At 38.3% G+C, this 12219-nt stretch overlaps 1 long non-coding RNA gene across 1 annotated transcript; it reads right to left on the reverse strand.

The window, feature by feature from the left end:
- Positions 1-678: 678 nt before the first annotated feature.
- On the reverse strand, positions 679-11843 carry LOC108503545. The gene is made up of 3 exons (XR_001876859.1): positions 11693-11843; positions 9951-10034; positions 679-778 (listed from the first exon to the last, which is right to left on the reverse strand). It is a non-coding gene; the product is annotated as an uncharacterized LOC108503545 (long non-coding RNA).
- Positions 11844-12219: the final 376 nt, after the last annotated feature.

Raw genomic sequence — 12219 nt, forward strand, 5'->3', positions numbered from 1 at the left:
GAACTGTTTGCAGTACTCAAGGTATGTCCTCACCAGTGTCGAGTACAGAGGGAGAAACTTCCCTGGTCCTTCTGGCTGTGCTGTTTCTGATACAGGCCAGGACGCCTTTAGTCTTCTTGGCCATCTGGGCACACCCAGCACATACTTGTTGCCATTGTTTTAAACGTTTGCAAAAAACCCATATAGGTGCAATACAAGGTAATACATCTCTGAGCAACCTGGTCTAGTGAAAGATATCCCTGTCCATGGTATAGAAGATTAGAACTAAATGATCTCTGAGGTGCCTTCCAACCCAAACCATTCTTAGGATTCTATGATTTGATGATTAGTACAGTGTTTTACTGCACCTGACATATATATGGTTATATCCAGTGGGTTTAGTTCATCACAGTTTAAAGAACCACTAGACCACAGCATATCCTTCTATCTAGATACTGTCTACATACATGACTGGAGACACTGTTGACATTAGAAATCCCAAGATAATTTTTTGTTTGGTTTTTTTTTTGTTTTGTTAATGTTGTTATAATTTACCATTTTGTTCTTGTATGGATGGAAAAAATACATAGACTGTTTCTAAAGCAGAAAGAGAAAAAAAATTACTGTAAACTCCGGTACAGTTCATTCTTACTTGTGAAGCTGATCAGTGAAGTGTAGAGTTTTGCTGTTTAGCTCCTACCTGCAGAGGTAATATGCCCAGTAGTTCACAGAAACCTGATGATGTCTGTTTTCTTGAGTTGACTTTGCCATTTGTTAGGACCAGTAAGCAGGTCAGGTGCTAGAGAATTATGAAAGACAAATCCTGTTATTGATACTTCACTCTTTGCTCTCTGTACTGAGAAATCTCTTGGCATTTTGCAGTTCCTTTTAGTTGGTGGGGCATTTTTTCCCTAAGCATGGAATATGTGACATCCTTCCACACAGGATTTTTAAACTGTCTTTAAGTTACCCCCTTTCTATACATATATAAAGGCAAATATATATATATATTTAGACATACATATATCTCCTCATGCTTCTATGAAAACTGAATTTGCTGGAACATAACATCTCTCATTCTTCTGGGGATAGAAGGTCTACATAGTTGGGGTTTTTTTGACATGTGCCAGAATGCAAGTTTTTGTTATTTAAGAACATTATGAAAATGTAGCTAATTGATAATTGACTGCTTCTTTCCATCTTAATTATTAAACTTTGGGAAATTATGCATAAGAACATGGAGATTTGTTTCTCTCTAAGTAATACATACTCTTTTGGTATGCACAACACCAAAAATTACAGCAAAATATTTCCCTAATAATATCAAGAGTTAGTCACAGGCATTCTGCCTTCAGGAAGCAATTAAGAAATTTTTCCAGAGGGGATATCTGCTAAAAATGCTTTGCAAAACAAGTTAATCAGAATGGGTAGGAATTAATTTTTTCACCTCACTTTCAAATGCCTAGGGACATTTTTCACCTAGTTTATTTATGAAGCACGAACTGTGTAGTGGCTTTTCTACAAAAAGATGATGTGAAAATTAAAAGATGATGTGTCCATTTAAGTGTATAAAGACATTGAAGAAGCTGCTTGCATGTGAGGGAAGGAATGATGTTCCACAAAATTCTGTCCTGATATAAAACAAACAAACAAAAATATTTAAAAGTTTTTAATAAATACCTCAGCAGTAAAGAAGTGTTTGAAAATGTGTGCATGGGGAGGGAGAAGGTCAGAGCCAGTGGGTCAACTTGCTATTGGTGAACTGCGGACAATAAAATATCTGGCTGGTGTCACCAGGGAACAAGAGTATCAGCAGATCATGTGTAAAATAAGAGCTAAATAAAGCTACAAAAGATCCTTTAACTGGTAGCCATTGGGACTGGAGTTTAGAAAATATTAGACTTCTACCAGACCATAGTATTTGCTGTTTAGTACATTCTCCTCTCCTCTCTTGCTATGAGGCACTTACCACTTCCTGGTAAACCCAGGCAGGCAGATTAATAATTATGACCTCTGGGCCGAAGTTTTCTACAGTAAAGCTGAAGCAGTTGCAGAAAGTCTTGGAAACTTGCCTCAGTTTCTGACCTTCAGAGGAGATTCATAGAACCTCAGACATTGCAGAGATACTGTTAAAAGTTGTTGGATGTACCCTCTGTAATAGTGGAGTTGTATGTATGCACTTTAGTTTGGGAGGAGAATGGTAAACAGGGAAAGGATTTATTTATCTGATAAACTGTGTACACTTTCAGATTTTCATGAAGAAAATTAATATTTTCTTATGCCTGAATTGTATGTATAAAAGGAGGTGTAATCATAGGCAAAGAATAACTTCATCTTCCAGAGAGGCACTAGAAGTGCTCTGTAGTTTTGTGATTAAATATCTGAGGGAGTGATTAGCATTAGATTAGTAGATATTTCACATGAGTGAGCATGTGAGTAAGGCCAGACCTGTGTTTCATACATTATAACACATTGATTGTCTCTGTCCTACTAGGAAAGACAGAAAGAAAAAAAATGTTTTCTTATCTCCTGTCCAATAATAGCATAAAAATTGGTAAGGTTTTAGAATATCCCTGTACAATTACAAGTGAACCTAAAAGAAACCCTGTTATTACAGGACTAAACTTCTAAGTGATACTGCCTAGCTGCTACTGCCCACCTAGAGTTATAGAAGTATAGGTGAGTCCAATACAGATAAATAAGTAAACTTATGATAAATGTTTAATTGCAGTTGAAAATAAACATTAAAAAAAAAAAAAAATCATAGTTTTCTTCTGCCAGCCTCTGCTCTTCTCTTTATCATCTGGATAGTATATACACTTGTTTCTTCTCCATTACTCTTAACACTTTGAAAGTACAATTTTCTTAGAAGGAAAATGTTTTAGTTGATGGTTGCTTTTTCTTGGTGCCTACACAAATCTCTTGCTCCCCCATTCAGTGTATGAAGAATGAATTATCCTTCCATTTGCAATCACATTTAATAAAATTTATGATGTTGCTCCTCTCTAACAGAAGAAAGATTATCAAAAAGATAAGCAGAATCTAGAAAGCTGCCATTCAGTGCATGTTCTGAGTTGTAGCAAAATCTGTCAAAGTAGCACTGTGCTACCTGTACCATCTATACAGTCCATCCAGGAGACCCCAGAGTAGGCCATGATCTGAGTTTTGGGAGTAACTGAAGATGACAAGCAAGAAGATATTTGATGCAGTAACTCAATAGTGTAATCTAGGCAGATGGTGTGTAATACAGGTCCTGAAAATTTGGTCCTGTATGTTAACAGTAGCAAAGTACTTTAAGGGAGAAGGGGAATCACCTCGTGTCTGAGAGGTAGCCTTCCTAAGCTCCTGACCTACAGACTGGCTGTCACCAGATTTGTACCAAGAATTACCCTGTCTCCACAGCTCAGTAGGGGTGGATCTGTGGAGTCCAGTTGACATACACGGCATGGTGTTTCATCAGGTTTTACATCAACTCTAGTCAGGTCCTCGGTTAGTAGTTGCACTCCTGAAATGTGTATTTCAGTTTAATTTCATCCAGACAATATCTACTTCATGCAAAGACTGCTCTGAGATGAGAGCCAAAGTAAGTGGGAATGGCTGGGAGGGTCACTTTGAAAGTATGCTTCTGATTCAAAATAAACTGCTAAAGTAGATGCAAACAGAAATATAATGTGCATGGATCATGGTCTTGCTGTACTAAAAGATTCTTCTGAACTTATCTTTCCTTTGCAATGCAGACAATACCAGAAAAGCTGACCTCACAACTAACGCTGTCCATCAGAAAACAAGAGTCCTTGCTCTTTTCTTTTGGTGAACATTTAAATGTCAGTCTTGTCACAAAGGTGAGATTTTCAACAGAAGATCAAGAAATCTTTCTGGAGAACTGGCAATTGGGTCAAAAATTGATGACTGTAAGGAGAATCTCCAGTGCAAATTCCTAGAGATTTTGCATATTTTAAGGCCAGTAAGAGTCAGCTTTACTTCCTCTATAACATGGACCATAGATTTCACAGAGGTATTCTTGTACAAAGCCCCTTAAATAATGTTCATGCTACAAATGTACGTTTCTTATTTTCAAGACTCCCAGTGAAAGGGAAGATATTACTTTCAAAAGGACTCTTCACCTGTCCTTAATTACATTGGTTACGTTGGTACATCTTACCTGGAATGTCCAAAGTTTCTACTCCAACAACAACATGAAGATCAGTAGAATTCAAGTATTCCTGAAGTAAATTTTCTATGTAATAAATGGAGGGGCTTTAATGAAAATTATTTTGATTTCACTTTTATACCCATTGCATATTCATGGCTAGGCTTCGCAAACAAAGATTTAGGAAGGCTCTATCCACATTTGTTACAAGTGCACTGGTGGCTAAAAAGGCCAATGCGAGATAGACAGGTCCGATTGCAAAAGGCACAGCAGAAAGACTCCTTAGGTGGTAAATTCTGCAAGACACGATTCTTTCTGCATTGTCTTTTCTCCTCAAGAGTGATCCTGCGTGCTTTCTCAAAAGTATCAGCAGCGTTATAGATGGTGTGTCTCCAGGCCTCCCGATTTGAGACTGGAGTAGACCAGTTATGTCGATCAATATGGCCAAGGCTGAGATGTTGTTTCAGGGAGTCCTTGTATCTTTTCTTCAGGGCTTCTATCTTGAGGCAGGCGGTGGCAAGTTCACCATAAAGCAAGATCTTAGGGAGGTGGTGGTCCTTCATCCTTGAGACATGTCCTGCCCAACGCATCTGTGTTCTCAGCAACATGGCCTCGATACTTTTGACTGCTGCTTGTTCAAGAACAGATGTATTAGTCACATAATCTGACCAGTGGATATTTAGGATTGTATGGAGACAGCGTTGATGAAAACATTCTAGGAGTCGCAGGTGGTGGCGGTAGACGACCCATGATTCGGAACCATATAAGAGAGTATACTAGTATGGATACAAGCAACTGTTTGTTTTATTAAATGCTGTGTTGAGTTTCCTTGAACTTTGAAATGTGATTCCAGGACAGAAACATATTACCTCACTCTATAGATTTTTCACAAAAACATACGTAGGACAGTTAGGAAAGTCACTTCAAGGAATATCTCTCCACCTGATGAATGGTGAGAGTCCAAGCTGTTGATATTGAATGCACTGTAAAAGCATTTGGAAGAAGAAATGCCTGGGAAAATTCTTTTCTTTTGTGGTGAAGAACAAACTCTAAAGACAATGTTCAGCTAGCTTCATTTCAAGGGTCTGATTTGCCATCTATGGGTTGCAAGAGGACCTCTCTGAGTAGTTTCAAAAGGCACTGGAGTGGGTCCTGGAAAAGCAGACTTGCAGCGAAGTGTAGGGACACTCTATGATCGTTACATCTGCCAGCAATTGCTGGAAAATAAAATTAAATATACATACTCTGCTGACAGAGGCATAGCACAGTCAGTACTCTTCTTGAAATATCCATTTCAGGAAATCTGCAGAGCCTTCAGATAATGGTTTGATATCAAGTAACATTGAATTCACCCTTTCAGCATAGATCAGGTTGACTGCTCCTGGATAAGCATGAATAAACTTCCTGAGCAAAGGAGCTTTTTTGATTATTGTCCAGAGATCCCAAGGATAATAATTTCTTTTTTGACCTACAGCTCTTCCATGTCTACAAACCTTGTACAGTAAGGCTAATTTGAATGTTGAAAGCCCATCAATCTAGATACATAAATGCCCACATGACTGAGAGTATTCGACCTGAATCTGTGTTTTAGAAAAATATCCAGACTATTTAATTGTTGGGTTTAACTGTCTTCCCTCTCATTTCTAGTTGCAAATGCCGTATTCAGAGGTGCATTTTGAGATTTTATTTCACACTTGCATTATGTCATCCTTATGTTAATATACGTCTGCATCTGTGGTATAGGAAAAATAGTCAGATATATGGTATAGATATTTGCCTCTAGTTAGACTTCCTAAAAATTAATTTGGTCCAGTATGTTCTTCATTGATAGTTGGACATAGAAAAAGGGTTATTTATGATGTTGTTTGGTTGTTACTCAACAAACCATCCTTGCAGCTTGAACTTATGGACAGTCTGCTTTCTCACACCACCATTGCTGGAGACACAAGAAGTTTTTGCCTCAGATTTATTGCCAAGGGTCTGAACTGGACAACTCTAGATCTGTAAAACTGCACCTTGAAAAGAGACAGATTGTGGTTCTGCTAAGTGAGTTTCATGTCATAAAAAAATAGAAATTAATAAAGCAGAACATGCTATGAATTTGATGATTTATTTTTTGCTATACTTTTTTTCTTATAATTTTTTCTAATTGGAGTAATTTTTCCTTTATTTTGACTGTTATCTTTATGTTTGTGGATTTATCAGATAGACAGATAGATAAATAGTTACATAAAGTAACTGCTAGGAATGGCAATTATATAGGTATTTACACTGGAGACTTCCCTCATAGACCTGCTGTTACACAAGCAGCTGATCTGAGCAGATGGAAATTAAAAGCCAGAGGAATACACTGAAAATCACACCTTGAGAAAACTATGAAAAAGATGTAACCTGTCTGTTGGACTGTAAAATTGACCCGGGATGGCATGTGGCAGTCTATCCTCAGCTGCCTAATTCATCCAGTTTGATTTACAGATTGAGTAGATGTCCTTCATAAGTCCATCATATTATCAAAATTTTGGAGACGGGAAGTAGCATAGAAGAAGGAAGCACTCTGGCTACGGCAAAAGCTTCTGTGCTTCTCTTTGCTCCAAGGTGCTGAGATCATATGGCAGTATATCCACATATTTTTATCATTTAAAGAGTGGTTGTATGTGGTTACACTTGCTTTGGGAGGTATATAGATATCATTATATATCCTAAAAGTCAGAGATAACTTTCAGTTAGTGTTTTTTTGACATTGTGTCTGATGTGGTTACTGTTGTCCTTCAGTCCTGTGTATAAATAGAAAGTCAGTCCGATGCTTTTACAGAGAGTGTGCTGTCACTGTACTAAATCATTCAAAATGTTGGAGAATTCACAAAGTACTGCAAGTCCCATTTGTATGGTGCATGGAGCTTATATTATGCAAATGAAGCTGTAGTTTTCACATACGCTTATTACTAAGTTTATCCAGATGCGTTCAGTGTAAAAAAAAAAAAAAACCTGTTAACTAATCTTTTTCTTTGAGGAACACTCCAAGATGCTCCAAAAGTAATATGTAGCTGGGAGAGAAAGAAACTGGTACTCGTAGAAACTGGAGCAGAGTCATAGAATGGTTTGAGTTGGAAGGGGACCTTGAAGATCATCTAGTTCCAACCCTCCCGCACAGACACCTTCAACTCTACCAGAACCTCATCCAACCTGACCATGAATACCTCCAGGGATTGGGAATTCAAAACTTTCCTGGGTAACCTGTTCCAGTGCTTCACTACCCTCACAGTAAAGAATCTTCTCCTAATACGTGATCTAAACCTACTCTCTTTCAATTTGAACACATTCCGCCTTATTCTGTCATTATATGCTCTTGTAAATAGTCTTGCCTTTCCTGTTCGTTTCCTGTTCCTTTTCCATACTGTGTATGATTTAGCTATTTTATATTTTCTTTTTCCTTTCAGTTTCCTTTATTTCAAATTTCAGATACCAGAGAAAGGATGTCACCAATGATATGACGTCATCTCCCCCCTTAAATCTGTGTGAACAAGGATTATTCAGAATTAATAGGAGAGAATTTATAAGTGAATTTAATTTTAAGACTTTTCTACTATATGATGTCGCATTTCCAGATCTAAGGTCAAGTTGTTCATTCTCCTCTGGTGATGTCTCTGCCTCAAATATTTATTCTCTACTACCCATGTTTCTTGACTGCTGGATAAAAATTATCTAGTCACATTTACTTTTGAGATTAATAGCTCCATTTTTCTTTTTATACTAGAGATTGTTGTGTTTGTCTAGGTTTATAATGTGACAAGCGCCCATCTAAATGGGCAAGGCGCTTCTAGTGAATACTTAAATAAAATCAATATATATAAAAAAGAAACTTCATATCCACATCACTTCAGGTCTGTTTGCTTCAAAAAGCATTTTGAGTTTAACTCACATAATGTCTCCCATAAGGCTGAGAAAGAAGCTGATAACTCAGAGCATGTCAATGAGATACCTAAAACTTTAACCTAGACTTCACCTCCTTGAATATTACCTATGTCATTGTTACTCAGTGGTTACCTTTTGCTAATGGGTTAAGTTAGCTTTGTAAGTCAGATTTTGGTATCTATACACATCTGTTCAAAACACTTATTTTTCTTCAGTCCTGACAGTGATGCTCATGCTGTGTCAGAGAGTTTGGAGTGAACATGTGAAAGCACGCTCGAGATGTTTTAGTTCAGTAACTGTACATATCAAGAGCACTGAAGACACACACGACAGCTACTTTTGTGATGAAGGTCATACAGAGATGTGGGGTACACCTGCAAGGACTTATGTACAGAGAAACCTGTGCCATGGCAACTGGTCTAGGAGTTGGTACTAACCAAAATTCCATGATCTGAAATTATATGCCTAATTTCAGTCTGAACAGAGCTGTGACATTAGTGTTATTAGTATTACTGATGAGAATGTAATGGGAAAAGGAATTCCTTTTTTATTCTTAAATCAAAATAATCTTTGCTCACATACTGTCAGAGCTGCATAAGTGTCTCTATAGGAGCATTCCCAATGCTCAAAGTGTTGCAGGTAGCAGATGAATACTAGTGAGATGTTCCAGTTTTCTGGAAATTATTTGTTCTTCATTCATGATCTGTTCAAATACAAATTAAAGTCTTCTAGATAAGTAGAAATATTGAAATATTTAAGACAAAAAGAATTATGTTCAGGTTTGACTTTTTTTTTGTGTGTGTAGGAATGTTATTAATGAGAAATGTGAGCCTTTGTCATAAAGGGCCATGAAAAAATCCTTCAGGAAACAGTCATTAAGTTCTACAGTTTTCAAAGGGAGGCACTGTGGACTTGAAAAGTGGAAGCTTAACTTGGTGTGTGACTAATTTCTGCTCTGAAAACTTTTTATTAGTCTGCCACTTGTGCTGCCAGACAATTGCTTTTTTACTCCACTGATGGTAATCATGACTAGTGAAAGATTAAAAGGTGTCTAATCTTCACACTCTACTCAGTTGCAATCAACAGAAAAAGTCCTGAAAGGTGATGCATGATTTGTGAGCTGAATAGGGAATGGTGTGCACTTTTCAGTGCTAATGGTGGTAAGCAGAGGAAAAAGGCACTCCACTTTGAGCGATATTAAACTGTGAGCTGGTTTTGGGGTGCTGCTCCCTGTGACTGGTAGTGACACTGCTGAGGATCCCCAAGCAGGAGGTGTGTTTGCCTTCAGGCAGCTGCAAATCTGCCAGAGACTGTGGAGGGGTAGCCAGGAGCACAGGGAGGGCAGAGGCAGCTGCAGCAGTGACACAGAGGTGGTTTCTATCTGACCTGATTTGAGATCGGGTCACTGATTTCAAATATGACTCAGGGTTAGAAACCACACTGGAGTCAGGGCATTTACTGCACCCTTTTTGTTTGACTGAATGTGATGTTGACCTGCCACCGTGCTCCTGAGCCCTGTGCTGAGGTGCTCTGCCTGTATAGCTGGCTGATCTCCCTGTGTTAGTCCTTGCGTCCTGTTAGTCCTGCACTTCTGTGGTGACCATGGTGCACTGACAGCTCTCCTACCTCGCTGCCCAGCTCTGACTGTGTCCTTTGTCAGGGCTACCTTAGCAGTGGACGGGTGCCTAGCTATTTTTATTGCTGAAAGGGATGATGGAGCAGGAGATGGCTTCGCTACCACTCCAGTCAAAGCTCTTGACTAGTTCTCCAGGAGCTAAAAAAAAGTAAATGTTTCCATCTGATTTACTACCATCCAATGGTAGTAAAACATTTTCTTGCGACCCCTGGCTCTATAAACTTTTATCAACCCTGAAGCCGTGTAGACCTTGCAATGTATTTGTTCACTTACCAGCAGCAGTTGATGTAGGTGTTTGCTTCCAGCATGAGAGCAAAGGTTGTTGATGATCTTTCTGTGACATTCTCATATTAATCCCTGCAGGAGACATGGTGAAGGCTAGATTTAAAACAGTAATATAATTCAAAGTATATTTCCAGGGCAGAAGTAGTGCCAGTGCTGTAGAGCAAATGGTGGGGCAAACACAGCAGAATACCTTCTGTACAGGGTAGCTAAAAGCAGAAGGCTAACATTACATTATCAAGTGCCCATTGCCCCTTAAACTTGCCTTGTTAGACAGAGTTTCTACTATTTCACTGTATTTTATGAGACTGTTTTATCTTGAATTCTTTGTTGTGCAGAGTGCCTTTTGGAGTAAAAGAGTTCAGGCACTCTCTGTCTACTCACACTGTGAGAAACAGTATTTACTGATGTGCATGACCTTGTCAGAATTTATGGTGCTGGTGCAGGCAGCTGGGCTTAACCATAATTCTCTTCAGAGAAGGCAGAGGAGTTCAAGTGCTTGGTGTGACAGACAGGGCCATGGTGACTTTTCATTCAGGAATAAGAAGTGGAAACAGTCTCTCCTTTACTCATTGCAAACACTTTTGGTTTAGGTTAAAGATGATGTAATTCGGGGCTGCATATTGCCAGGGTTTTATTCCCTGAATTACTTCTATACTTTAGTGACTGTATCTCAACCCGTTGCAAACAGATACTTCTTTTTCTCCTCTCGGACAGCTGCCACTGCTAAAGAGAGTAACAAAGGTTTTCTCCTGAGGATTAGAGATTGCTGGAAGCCTTACAACAGTTTCTTTTTCTATGAAATATTTTGGTTTGTCGGAAAGCAATAAGTTCTGTAGCAATATTCTTTTTTGTACCTGTGAGTTTCTTTCTGGGTTCCCAGTTGATCTGAGAACACATGGGAAGAGCTGTTTTTGAAGACATTTTCTATTTAAGTGGTATAGAGTTTCAAAGTCCTAAAAGCTCTCTTCTGCCCTCTATTTTTCTATAAAGGACTCTTAGATCTTTAAAATATGGGGTAGCCAAGTAATTAGTTTAAGCCTTATAAAAAATTAAAGAAGTCCTAATTCTTCAAAATTATAATTAAGTTTCTCAGTTGTATTCCCACAGGAATTATCATTTGGACCAAAAACTAGATTTAGTAGCCAAAATAGAACTCTATGTGGGATGAACATGCTGAGTTTTGACCAGTTTTACTGAGTTAACTGTTTTCTATACTTTCTCAAAGAACACATCTCTATGGAGTCGTCCTCTCAGGACTGAGATTTTGAGACTGAGTTAAGACCTCGGTTCACCATTACCCTGCTTTTGAAGTAGTATGGAAGGTATGTAACCTGTTCCCTCCCTGGACCATCTGCTTTATAGCAATTCATTTGCCCAGATGCTGTGGTGAACTGGAATGTTTCTGACAATGCTGGTGAATAAAAGGAAACACCTTATTATTATTTGGGCAGATCCAAAATTCTCTATGATAGTATCATGTTATATTCACTCCCCATGCAGCCCGATTCCAGTCTTAAACACATTAGTTATCCCATTCCAGCACAGCAGTTAAGCATATGCTTAAGTCAAATTGTTGTCAGTCTGATTTAAGTAGTACTTAAACCAAGCACATTCTGAAATGCTTATATGGCTGTGGAGGTATTGAAACATGTGTTTAATGTTCAGTGCATACTGGTATGTTTTGCTGGATGGGAACTCTAAAAATGGAAAGCTATTTTAATTCACTGTACCAGCGCTTATTTCTGCAGGCTGTTAGAATGGGATGAGGTTAGTTCAGACTGAGTTCAATAGGATTGCTCTCATCTACCATCCTTTTCAAGTTCAGAAACATTTAAAGGAAGGAAATTCCATTGCTGTGGTGAATTTTGGAAGGTGTGGTAAATCACAGTCACTGTAACTAAAAGAATAGAAAAAACCACAATTAATTTCAAACCAGTATGATTTTTAGGACAGTTTTCTCTTGGATAGTCAACAAGGTCCAAAGAACCTCATAAAAAGGGATAACTCAGGAAATTCACTTGTACCTTCGGCTGTAAGTGAAGACTATAGTTTTCATCAAGAAGGTATGAAATAAACAAATTTAAATTCTGTTTTGACTGGAAAAGTTCAATGATACCTGAATTACTCATTTCCATATACGTTTTCATAACAGAGAATCATAGAATGGCCTGGGTTGGAAGGAACCTTAAAGATCATCTAGTTCTAACCCCCCTGCTGTGGACAGTGACACCTTTCACTAGACCAGGTTCCTCAGAGC

Source organism: Lepidothrix coronata, unplaced genomic scaffold (assembly GCF_001604755.1).
Source record: "Lepidothrix coronata isolate B3197 unplaced genomic scaffold, Lepidothrix_coronata-1.0 Scaffold5, whole genome shotgun sequence".
Lineage (NCBI taxonomy): Eukaryota > Metazoa > Chordata > Aves > Passeriformes > Pipridae > Lepidothrix > Lepidothrix coronata.